The sequence below is a fragment of the Ursus arctos genome, unplaced genomic scaffold (genome assembly GCF_023065955.2).
Source record: "Ursus arctos isolate Adak ecotype North America unplaced genomic scaffold, UrsArc2.0 scaffold_2, whole genome shotgun sequence".
Taxonomy (NCBI): domain Eukaryota; kingdom Metazoa; phylum Chordata; class Mammalia; order Carnivora; family Ursidae; genus Ursus; species Ursus arctos.
Genome location: NW_026622874.1, coordinates 84832890 through 84845815, shown reverse-complemented (window position 1 = coordinate 84845815; position 12926 = coordinate 84832890). Strand labels below are relative to the sequence as shown.

The 12926-nt window shown below is 41.0% G+C and overlaps 1 protein-coding gene across 1 annotated transcript in view; it reads right to left on the bottom strand.

Annotated features, from left to right (window-relative positions):
- The window catches only part of HS3ST4 (heparan sulfate-glucosamine 3-sulfotransferase 4), a 698595-nt gene that overhangs the window by 624402 nt on the left and 61267 nt on the right, over positions 1 to 12926 (bottom strand). The window contains exon 3 of the transcript XR_008960391.1: positions 9800 to 9902. The gene's annotated coding sequence lies outside the window, so the exon portion shown is untranslated. The remainder of the gene's footprint in view (positions 1 to 9799; positions 9903 to 12926) is intronic.

The window sequence follows — 12926 nt, the reverse complement described above, 5'->3', positions numbered from 1 at the left end:
TCATACAGGACATTGCATGAGAGGGGAGAGAATGTGCTTATTTGCTATTCCGGGTTATGAAGCCTATTTTCATGTTATGTGTCATTTATGGAACAATCTGATGTTACAGATGGCTTGAAGCTTTTATGCTGCAAGAAGAGGGAGTGAGATAGAGGAGGAAGTCATTTCTCCTCAGTCTTATGGACTGTCCCCCACTCCAGCAAACTGGGGAGCCTCACGGTCAGCCAAAGCCACCAAAATAAAGCGTGACAGAGCGGGGGCTGGATAGTGGATGAAAACAGAAGGTAGGGGTGTGTGGGGGACAAGAAGTGGAGGAAGGCATGGGGGAAATAGAGGGTAAAAGTGTTTAAGGGACAGAATGGACAGCAGTATCTGGTGAGCCCCCAGAGGTAGAAGAAAGAACTCAGTCCTGGATTTTAAACCAATGTTAGTTCTAGTCTTGCCTGTGTTACTTACTTACGCCCACCCCCACCCCGTGCTCTCCAAACTAACTGGTCACCTTAATGGCACACACAGCTGCAGGCACCAGCCCCTCCTCCATCCTACATCTCTGTAGTGTTGCCATGGAAAATCTCCCTGTGTTCCAGTCCACACCAGGTTGCTTTTGTGTGCTTGATGCTGTTACTGAGTTGAAGTTTTCTGCTAACCTGGCCTCTTAGATGCAACAAGATTTATCCCTAGTTCCACAGGTCACCCTAATTTACCTGAGATTAAAAGACTAGTTTTTCCCTGATTCCATTTCCATAGCTGATCCTTGCTTCTGAGACCCTGATGCTAGAAAAGTCCAGATGTCTACATCATGCTGCTAGTCCCAGACAGGTCATGTCTGGCCATGCCAGGGCATTTTCCACTGGCCTAATTAAACGCTCTCAGAAAACAGGGTCATGTTGTCCTCATATGTCAGCCCCTGCAATAACCATGTGACCTGAGTGTGATAGATGAAGGAGGAATGTGATTAACAGTGTGTGTATTACGTTGTATTAGATTAGCATGAATGTGATTAGTACCTCATTGGAAAGAAAAACGAAAAAGATACCACTCACAATATATACTACCCAGGAAAACTTTTAATTACAAATGTGAAAGAACTATATAACGAAAATACCAAAAGACAAAAAATAAAACCTAAGTTAATTGAAATACATGCCATTCTCCTAATTAGGAAAAGTCACTGTTTTAAAGAGATGCCATTCATCCCTGCTATGGAGTGAACATGTGTGCCCCCTACCCCCAATTCATATGTTGAAGCCTTAATCTCCAATGTGAAGGCATCTGGAGGCGGGGTCTTTGGGAGCTAATTAGGGTTAGTTGATGTCATAATGAAATTAATGCTCTTTGGAAGAGAGGAAGAGACGTAAGAGCTCTCTTTTTCTCTCCGCCATGTGAGGATATAGCAAGAAAGTGAGTATCTACAAGCTAGAAAGGGGGTCCTCACCAGAACCTGACCTTGTTGGACTTCCAGCCTCCAGAACTATGAAAAATAGATTTCCGTTGTTTAAGCCACCCCAATCTCAGGCATTTTGTTAAAGCAGCTCAAGGTGATTAAGACATTCCCTGACTCCCTATGAAATTGTCCACAGTTACAATGAGTTCCAATATTTTTGGAACTTAGTAACGTGAAAAGAAACACATACCTAAGAACAACTAAGAAAATCTTGAAATATAAGAATAATGACAAGGGGTCACATATCACAATATATTATGAAACTACAATAATAAAACAGTGTGATATTAGTCCAGGAATAGGCCAATGGATTAACAGAATACAATTTGAATGTCCAGAAATAAAGAGACCAGAGTTCAGTATATGATAAAGATGGAATTTCTCATTGGTGAGAGCAAGAGGGGGTTATTCAATAAATGGTGTTGTGGTATGATTGTCTATTCATTCAGGGAAAAAATAAATTAAATTCCAACCCTATACCAGACACAAAAATCAATTGCAATGGAATTAAAAACTAAATGGAAAAAATAAACACTAAAGGTACCATAACACATTTACTTATTACAACAGCCCTAAAAGATATATATTTGATCCCCATTTTGAAGATGTAGGAATTCAGGCTCAGAGAGATAAAGTGGCTTACCTAAGGTCACACAAAGTCACACACCAGCAGTTCATAGAGGATGACAGACACTTTGTTCTCATAATGTCCTTATTAGGTGAATTTACCTTATAGTTTTCTTTCAAGCTAGCCCATAAATCTTATCAAATGACCTCCACCTCCAGGACAGAGCCCAGGCAAAGAACCTGGTGAGCCTTAAGTTAAAAAAGACCTCCAGTCTTGGGGAACCTGGGTGGCTCAGTCGGTTAAGCTCCCAAATCTTGATTTCGGCTTAGGTCATGATCTCAGGGGCATGAGATCAAGCCCTGCATGGGGCTCCCCGCTCAGCAGGGAGTCTGCTTGAGATTCTCTCCCTCTCCCTCTGCCCCTCCCCACCATCCTATCTCTCTCTCTCTCTAAAATAAAACAAAATAAATAAGTCTTTAAAAAAAAAAGATTTTCTGGTTTCACAACCTGGGTCCTCCCCATGAGGGTCACACATTCCCTGAACAGATGCCATGCGGGAGCCCACTGGGGAAATGTGAATCAGAATTAGTGGTCTTCTGGTGCTTTAACATCATGGTTTAGTGACTGGGAGAGACTGCCCTGGGGAAAGATGAGCAGGTACCTCCTGAAGAGACTGGAGAGGACCTGCCTATCAGCTCACTTTTTAGCCAAGAGTTTCTCCCAAGGAGATAGAGGCTCAGCCATTTCATATTCCTCCCCCACCATGTCCCAGGACTGAGAGGAGCTCACAGATGGCAGGGGGCAAGAGACACAGCATTCAGCACCCAATGTGTTCAGTGCTGTACTAGGGTCTTCACAGAGCACTGCAGAGCAAAGGGGTGCACAACTGACCTCTACCCACACTGACCTCTACCACCTTCCATTTACCTCTAGTCACATCCAACTCCCCACATCCCCCGTTCCCTCACATGGTCTATAGCATCTCTGAGTCTAAGTCCTTGCCTCCCCCAGTCCTTCCAGCCTTCCTATTTCCCCAGTCCTTCCTAATTGCCTGACTCTCTTAGACACTCCCAGTCCCAGATTTCCTCAGTGTGCCCCATACACACAGTTTGCCCACGCTACTCCCATGTGTTCCACATCCACAACGGTCCCCTCATGTCTCTTCCATCTTCCTATTTCAAGAAGGGAGGGCCCGTTTGGGAAGGGCTTAGAAGGATATGTGGGAGTCTCCCAGGGAGAAGAGCAGGAAATAGAATTCCAGGCAAAACTGATGTGGGGAGAGCAGTGAGGTATGGACAGCAAACTTTCAGAGTAGCCTGAGTGAAGTGTGCATAGACATGGAGGCTTGAGGGTGGACACCCACAAGTTTGAAGGATCCAATATTTATGCTAAAAAGAAAAGTTGGGCTTAATCCAGTAAGAAATGGATATTCATTGAAAAGAAGGTTCTTGAAGGCACAAGCCCTCTTTTCTCCCAGAGTTATAGGTTACAATGGAAATCCATACATGGCCTCTTGTCTTAAAAACCCTTATGATGTCAAGAGTCCAAGACCCTCAACTTCAGGTTACTTCAAGTGATACTGGTTATGTGAAATGCGTAAGGCTGGCACGACCTAGTTATCTCTATTTTTGTGGTAAATCTGGAGAGCCATAACTGTCAGTCAGTACCTTACATGATGCTTTCTAGATACTGTTGCTGGCTTCAGACCCTTCCTCCTGGCTCCTTCCTAAGGCTAATGAGGGACTCAGATTCTGCCTCTGCTTAGGACAACAAACACTGATCAATGACAAACACTGCTCTCATATCCTGACACTTTGATCCCGTAGACACTTAAACTCTGACATATATTTGAGAGCTTTGCAAACAATATTCCTCTCTCTCAATTGGCTTTTTTTTTTTAAGATTTTATTTATTTATTTGAGACAGAGAGAGAGAGCACAAACGGGGAGTGGGGCAGAGGGAAAGGAAGAGCATGAAGCAGACTCCCCACTGAGCAGGGAGTCTGCTTAACCAAGTGATCCACCCAGGCACCTCCCTCTCTCTCAATCAATCAATCTCTCTTCCTCTTTTTTTTTTTTTTTTAAATCTTTGTCTCTTCACACACACATGCATATAAAAATTTTTACAATTTCCCATGAATAAGAAACAAATATAAAGCATCATTATTTTAATTCAATTTGCAATGGGTTGATTTGTAAATTATTGGCATAAATAGTAAATGATAAATAAAATTGATAACAGCTAAAATTGCACAGAACAGACCCTGTTATTGACTACAAATTGATAGGAGAATCAAACTTTCTTTTAAATATTTTATTTATTTATTTTTGATAGAAAAAGACAGCACAAGCAGGAGGAGTGGCAGGCAGAGGCAGAGGGAGAAACAGGCTCCCCGCGGAGCAAGGAGCCTGATGTGGGACTCAATCCCAGGACCCTGGTATCATGACCTCAGCCAAAGGCAGTCGCTTAGCCGACTGAGCCACCCAGGTACCCCTAAAATAAAATTTTTAAAAAATTAACTCAGGGCACCTGGATGGCTGAGAAACTTCTTTAAAGAAACTTCTTCTATTTCCTGCTCTCCTCCTCAAAATCAACTCCAACCAGCTCCTACTCCCTGTTTCCTATGCACACACTGGTGCCCACATGCACATGCATACTCCCCCCCCACCATTACATGGGAATCTGCAAAGCTCTGCCCTTGTCCCTTTGCCCTGACCATTCCTCTTCCTGAATGCCCCCTCTCTCATCCCCACCCGAAAAATATTCACGTGTCCTTCACAACCCAGATCAAATGTCATTTCTTCTATGAATTTTCTATTGGTTTTTCCGTCATGCTTTTAGAGCTTTTATTCATATTTTATCACCTCATATTATAAAGTTTGTTGCTATTTCCTTCTTAACTGAGTTCCTTGAGGATCTTTCTCCTTGAGTCCTCAGTGCCTGGCACCCAGTAGACAGTCAGTAAATGTTTATTCAGGCCAGAGTTACTAATGACATCGAAATTAGGATAAATCTTCCCTCTAAAGAGATTCATTAGTGTAATCTGGCCTGTTTTGCAGAGAGAATTAGATTGTACTGCCTTTGAATAGAAACAATTCTGGTTGGTAAGAGATGTTCAGATGAAATGCCAATTTAATGCTAAGAGAAAGGTTCTGGAACATTCCACAGAGCTGTGCAGATGTTCACTTGCAAAGGTTTGCAACTGTTGTGTTTGCAAGTTGTCTAAATCAGCAGAGATTCTCTTACTGATACAGCCAAGGGGATCAGAGGACTACCCACACCGCAGCCACAGAAGGCCTGGGGAATTACACCACATTGACATCCAGAATGGTTTGATGCTGGGAGAGGCATCCTATTTCAGCTTACCATTGTGGCAAGATAATTTACTCAGATATTAACAAGTTGAAGAAGACAAGAACAATAGTGTATTTTGTGCTTTGGAATCTGAACATTCCCCTGTCTGAGAAGGTAGCCAGGCCTTTGTTTTCTGTCTTCAAAGGGTTTTCAGAGCAGAGAGTCAAAGTTCCTGAAAGGCAGCATCCTTCCCTGACTTTTGTGAAATCCTGAGATCACCAACATGATTCTACGCATACTGGTGGAGGGAGATTGGTAAGTGCCCAAAGAAGGTGAGTAGAAGGAGGAAACACAGAGAGGACAGAGATTCCACTACAAAAAGAAAGAGATGGGATCCTGAGTTGTAGGATTATTAACCTACAGAGCCCAGAAGACTTGGCAGGATTTTTTGGGAAATGACTATGTGGTGCACCCAGGATGGCTGGGCCCTGGTCACACCCAGACTTCCAGCTCCAGTGAAAATTTTCATGCCCAGGCACAGGATGGAAGTTGAGTTTCCCAATTTCAAGGCACCCTATAGACTTATTACATGTAAAGAGGATAGGCTAAAACCAGAAGAGACCTCCCCAAATATTTAACTCCATCTAAAACCCCACACACACTTCCAGGGTGGGTCAGAAGAGTAGAGTGACTCCCAATAAAGATATTATGGAGTCTCCCATTGGCTAGGAAGGTTGTTGGTTCTGAACAGAATTTAAGGAGATAAAGAGAAGTGACATTTCTTGCATAACCTTGATCGTGGCTGTGAATTCACTGGCTGCATCCTAAGAATGCCCTGCTGGAGAACACGGGAACATGTGGAACCTGACCACTTACGCAGGACATGTTCTCCCTAACAAGACTGCCCCTGCAACTCCTCAAGGCCTTGCAATCACATCTTTGCTTCCTAGTGGCCTGGAAGCTGTTGGATCAATGTCAAGTTTACCTTGGTGTGTTGCAACTAGACTCATATCAAAATCCTCATGTTTCACAACCAGCATTGAGATCTACTGAACTCATTGGATACTACTACTATTTAAAGTTCCAAAGCTTCTTTTTTTTTCATTTTTCATAAATTTCTCATTTTCATAAAGTAGTTCATTTAGTCAATAAACAGGTATTTAATACTTTCTATGGGTCAGGCACTGTGCTAGGTACTGAGGATACACTAGGGAGTAGCTATTCCTAAATAATGACACTTTCTACTATATTCTTATGGGGACTGAATTAATAGCTAGCTCCCTGAAAACTATATATCATTATGACTTTATAGCAAGAAAGGAAAAGGAGGGAGCTCCTGTTAGTCCAGATGTTTTAAGTGTCTCACATGCCCAGGACAATGGCAGCAAGCTCCTCTGAGGTGGGTGACCTCTGAAACCATGGTAGAGAGTTAGAGAGAACACCTGTATGTATCTCAGCACATGACATCACCATCCCCCTGGTTCTGGGACTCTCCAGGGTGGTGACACGTGATTAGAAGAATACCCTGGAGAGCTGTGAAGAAATATCAGTGTCCAAGCCCTACCCCAGACCAATTAATCAGAATCTGAGAATTTCCCAGATTCATGAATACATTAAACAAGTTCCCAAGTGATTCCAAAGACTGATGCTTGGATCCCAGTCCCAGGGATTCTGATTTAATTCACTGGTATTTGGCTTGATCAGGAATTTTAAAAGCTCTCCTGTTAGACTAAAATGTGGTCCCTGGACCAACGCTATCTCCTGGGAAACTATTAAAAGTGCAAATTCTCAAGCCCCACACGCAGACATACTGAATCAGAAACTCTAGAGGTGGTGTCTGGCAATCTGTGTCCTAACAAGCCTTCAGGATGATTCTGGAATGTGCTGGAGTTCGAGAACCATTGCTAATAGTTGTCCAAGCCAGAAACCTGGGAGTGATCTTTGATTCTTCCCATTCATTCCCTCCCCATAATCACCAAGCATATCTATTCTATCTCAAAATAGATCTCAAATTCCTCTCCATTGCCTCCCTCCTCATCCAGATGGCCATCATCTCTTACCTGGGCTTCTGTGACAACCTCCCAAAGCAGTTCTCAACATTGGCTGCACACTGATGCCTGGGCCCCTCTTTTAAAAAATTCAAAATTATAAATATAAAATTAGATACAAAAGTAAATAAAAAATTATGCGGTATCTGAGAGGCTCAGTAGGTTAAGCGCCCGACTCTTGATTTCAGCTCATGTCATGATCTCAAGGTTGTGAGACTAAGTCCCATGTCAGGCTCCACGTTGGGCATGGAGTCTGCTTGAGATTCTCTCTCTGCCTCTCCTTGGCCTCTCCTACCTTCCTCCCTTCTTTCTCTCTAAAAAAAAAGGTAAATACAAAATTAAGATACAAAAGCACCTGTCAAACTCACAGAATAGTACATTCCCAAAATAGGTAAATTAAAAAATTCTAAAAAAAAGCAAAAATAAGTGTGTGGCACAGAAGTGCTCAATAAATGTTATATTGCATTACTGCCTCCAAAGCAGAATGTAAATATGTATTAAGAATGAGTAAAAAAAAAATTAGTTATAAATTTTTTTAATCCAGAAAAAAATATTATAATATTTATATTTCTTTCCTTACATATTTTGGTATATATTCTGATTGCCTCTTCAATATGATAACAATTTCATAACATGATTTTCAATGGAAAGAAGAGAAAAATAATTCAGTTTTTCCTCATATGGTAAATTAAAAAAAAAAATTTTAAGTAGGCTCCATACCCAGTGTGGAGCCCAACATGCGGCTTGAACTCATGACCCTAAGATCCAGACCTGAGCTGAAATCAAAAGTCAGAGGCTTAACTGGCAGAGCCACCCAGGTGCCACCAAAATTTTTAATTATTTCTTTAAGCTTCATAATTTATTATCAGTATGTTGAGAAAATTTAAAAAAAAAAAACCAAGTTGTCCTATCTTGGAAAACCCCTATTACGTTGTTTCACACATGAGCTGTAAGATTTGGAAGACTCTTCTGCAGAAGAGCTTTTTAGCTATGCACACTGCAAACTTTGCTTCTCAACCCCTGTCCATATAATTCTGGTACTGGGTACTGCAGGACCCATTCCAAATATTCATTCGACCCTGGCCCTGCACTGTCATACCATATCACCCCATCAGCTTTTACAGCAGACAGCAGAGGTATACCCGAAAGCCATTTCTATCATGGGATTGTGAGCAATAATTCAGCCATATGCATAGGTGACTGCAGACTACATAAAGTTATTTCATTAACCTCAAACTAAAATCTATCCCCAACTTAGTCATAGAAAATTACCTGCAGTCCCTCCAAAGCTACTCAACATGAAGGACATGCAGTGGTGGGGAAGAGAAAGTCAGAGTGAATAGAGGACATCAGTCTTAATGGATTGTACTTAAATATTTTACTTATAAATTTTATAAGGGGGTGCATGCAAGTATGGGACTTTAAAGCTTCAAACTTCATTCACTTCATGGTATAGAAATAAAATAGCAAGTTCACGGTCTGATGGAAATGGGTACTATTATTTTGTATATCCACCACCTTTCCCCCCTTCTTTGGACAACAAAACCCCTCTTGCCAGACAACAAAATATTCTTCTGAGTCAGACATGGGCAGTTCTAGTATACCCCATCACCTTGATGGGTTCAGGGGTGGGCACTTAATATGAAAAAGGCCAATGAGTGTCTTCTCTGGAGTTTGATACATGAATCTGGGAGAATGATATACTTGCCACCTCTATGATTGTGGGCTATAAGGTTAACGTAAACTAGAGCTAGAACTTCAGTGGTACAAAATGCTAAAAGACAAAAACAAAAACAAAAAACCACCTTCTTTTTTTAAAGGAAGGGAGGAAAGAGGGAGGAAGGAAGGAAAGAATAAAAAGACAAAAAAGAGAAGGAAGAAGAAGAGGAAGGAGAAGAGGGAAAGAGGGGGAGGAGAGGAGGCAGCAGAACGGCAAAGACAGATGACAGAGGAACTTGACATAAATTCAGCTTCTATATCCAACATGGTCTTCTCAATTACGTGATTCAGGGAATTCCCTTTCTGCTTAAACAAGCTTGACTGGAGTATCTGTCCCTTGCTTGCAGGAGAAAGGGTCCCGACCAATTCAGAGTGTGTTGCAAGGGGATTTGACCTAGTCTACCTATTTTATGGAGCCAGGAGAGTGTGCCCTCAGCCCCCCTTATGCTGAGCCTACGAGGGACAGGGAGAGTGGGCAGTAACCTCCAAATCATTTTAATTTCTGAGTAACCCAAAAATGCCTGTTTGGCTTCAGAGTCGAGGACAAGTTCCTATAGATTTAATGAGATTTTTGCTCCCTTTGAAAGGAAGAAAGCCTGTGACAGTCCAGGAGTTTTTTCCTCTCCATATGTAAAGTCCAAAGACGTTTTACTAGACTGAGAAGTAGGAGAGAGAATTTGCACCCTCCAAAGGTCAGGTATTTGGTTCAACATGATCTAACCCTACCTGAGGGTCCAGCCTCCAATCCTCAGGAACTGGGAAGTCTTGATCCTGAAGCTGATATCAGACTGTGCTCCACGCCAAGGACAGAGGATCATGAAAATGGCCCCTACCACAGAAATAAAAATGACATGTACTTTACAATATCCCTGTACTATTCACAGAGAGAGCTCTCCTACAATGTATTCTCTTATAAACCTAATAGCCTTATAGATAGCTCAAGTATTTAATTTGCATATATATAGCTATTGTATACAGATTTTTTCCCCCAAGAAATGAATGGCCAAGAATTATACTTCCTAGTCATTTTTCCTGTGACACAGTTTGAATTTCTTATCCCCATTTTATTGATAAGAAATTGAAGGTACAAAGAATAACAAAACCAAAAATATAAGCAAGTCCAATATGAGACAGAGAGATTATCTGGCCTGGCATGAGAATCGTTCAGAACCTGGGATAATTCTTGGTCACAATCACATTTCACAGAATTTTATTTTTTAAAAATAAATTTCAGGGACGCCTGGGTGGCTCAATTGGTTAAGTGTCTGCCTTCAGCTCAGGTCATAATGCTAGGGTCCTTGCTCAGCAGGGAGCCTGCTTCTCCCTCTGCCTGCTGCTCCCCCTGCTTGTGCGTGTGCTCTCTCTCTCTGGCAAATAAATAAAATATAAATAAATAAATTAATTAATTAATTAATTAATTAATTTCAAATGTGGAAAAGAGTTTGTGGTTCAACATGGCAGCCCAAGTATCCCCAACCCTCCCCCATCCCATTCCTTCCAAGAGGTCTTAGAAGAGAGGATATACCAAAGAAATATACTCAGTAATGACTTCATCAAGAGGATGGAAAAACTGAAAATACAATAAAGGAACTTTTTTGGGGGGGGGGGCACAAGCGGCAATCAGAAACTCCAGGCTTAAAAAAATGAAAAGAAAGTCATGGTCTAAATATGAAAGTAATTAAATGTGTCACGATTTTAAGCAACTGATAAAAGAATATACAAATCTTTTAAACTTGATGCTTTGACATTCTTACTTGAATGACCCAAGGGTTGTGGCCTTATATCCATAGAAAAGAAAACGTAATTCTAGCTCAATCCTTGGTCCAGGAGTAAAGAATAATCACATCATTGTAATAACGAGGACACCTGTTTGTATTCAACTTTACTGTCAACCTAATGGCAAAGAACAACTTGACTGTGTCTGAAGAACAGAATGTAGCTGTAACCATCTTGGCAATGTAAAATAAAAGGTAGTCCTCAGAAAAGGGGAGTTAGAAGGGTAAGCTGAGACAAAAGAAACAATGAGACAGTAAGGTCCTCATCTTACAAAGAATGTAGAAAAATAACATTGACAAAATAAGAAATGGGAAGAGAGGAATAGCATTTAAACTATATTATATAAAGGTATAAATATAATTTTTTTAAGATCTAAAAACAAACATACCAACTATTGGGAGAATAAGACAGAAGGAAAAGTGTTCATGTACCCGAATTAAATCTTCATCTTTTATAGAAAAAAAAAGAAATAAAAATTGCTTGCAGTAAATAAACAAAAAAATAGTGATGTGAGTATATTCGACCCTTGAGCAACGTAGGTTTGAACTCCATGGGTCCACTTATACGTGGATTTTTTTCAGTAAATACAGAACAGTACTGTAAGTGTATTTTTCTCTTCCTTATGATTTTCTTAGTAACATTTTCTTTTCTCTAGCTTACTTTATTGTAGAATACAGTGTAGAATACATATAACATACACATATGTGTTGACTGTTCTTATAAGTTGTTGGTAAGGCTTTCCATCAACAGTAGGCTATTAATAGTTAAGTATTCGGGGAGTCAAAAGTTATATGCAGATTTTCAACTGCACAGGGGTTCCATGCCCCTAACTCTCTGCATTGTTCAAGGCAACTGTACTGTTTAGAGTCTAGTGGAAACAAACAGAAATAGTTAAAAAGAAGGTCTCTGGAGAGAAGAGTACATGCAGATGAAAGGTGGTTGCTTTTTGTCAATAAATGCTTCTGGATTATATGACTTGTTACCATGTGGATCTATTCATGTGATAAAATTTTTTTTTTTGAATTTTAATAGATAAAATTCTGGAAATGGATTCTCTGAATCAATGACAATGTTATGACAATATCTTTTGATGGTGTTAAAAAAGAATGGATCTGATTTAATAGTGCCCTAGGGAGCAATGGTATCCCCCACAATTCAATTCTGTAAACATTTATTGAGTAAATAGATTCTCTGTGACAGGACCTCTGCTAAGCCATAGGGAGGATAAAAAGATGAATCAGACATGGTTCCTGCCTCCGGGAGCTTACAGGAAAGTAAGAGGAAAACACGAGCACACAAGATAAGGTTGAATGTACTAAAGGCCTATAGTTCCATCAAAACCCAGTGGGGGCTGGGAGGAATGGGTGGCTATGGGATTTCATATGAGGCAGTGAGGAAGTGTGGCTCACACTGCCAGTGCCCCACCCATATCCCCTTCAGTCTCTCTACCCCAGTAAATATGACAGCATCACACTGAGAACACCTGTGACTCTTCACATAAGGGTGAAGAGGACCTACACAGAAATATAATTATTTAGAGTGACCCTGAACCACAGCATCTCAGGACCACTGGCAGGTTAATAGAGAAATTCCCTGACCACAAGATAATGGTCTTTTTAAATAAAATACCTCCTGAGTGAAGACCTTTAACAATGGATAAAATCTGGGCAAGCAAAGATCAAGGAGAAGGAAACTGCAAACAGAAAGAGTAGCAGGAGCAGAGAACAGAAACATAAACACAGCTTTGCTTCTCTATGGGATTTTACACAGCCTCTGAATTTCTCTTTTGAAGGATTCATCTGGCAGTCTTATAATTATTTGGTTCATGCCTGTCTTCCCCACTTGGGTGAGCTCATGAAACTAAGCATTAGCTTATCTACTAACTACATCCCCAGTAATACCCGACATCTAGAAGATGTTCAACAAGTTGATGGAATGAGAAATCCCAAAACAAGGAGTGGAGAGGGGAGAGACAGGATGGTAGCCTCATGTACAAGCTTACTCTTTGCCCTGAAAAGCAACCCTCCTACCCGCAGAAATGGCGACCGACTGGCATCTTATAAGAGGCCCCCTCCCC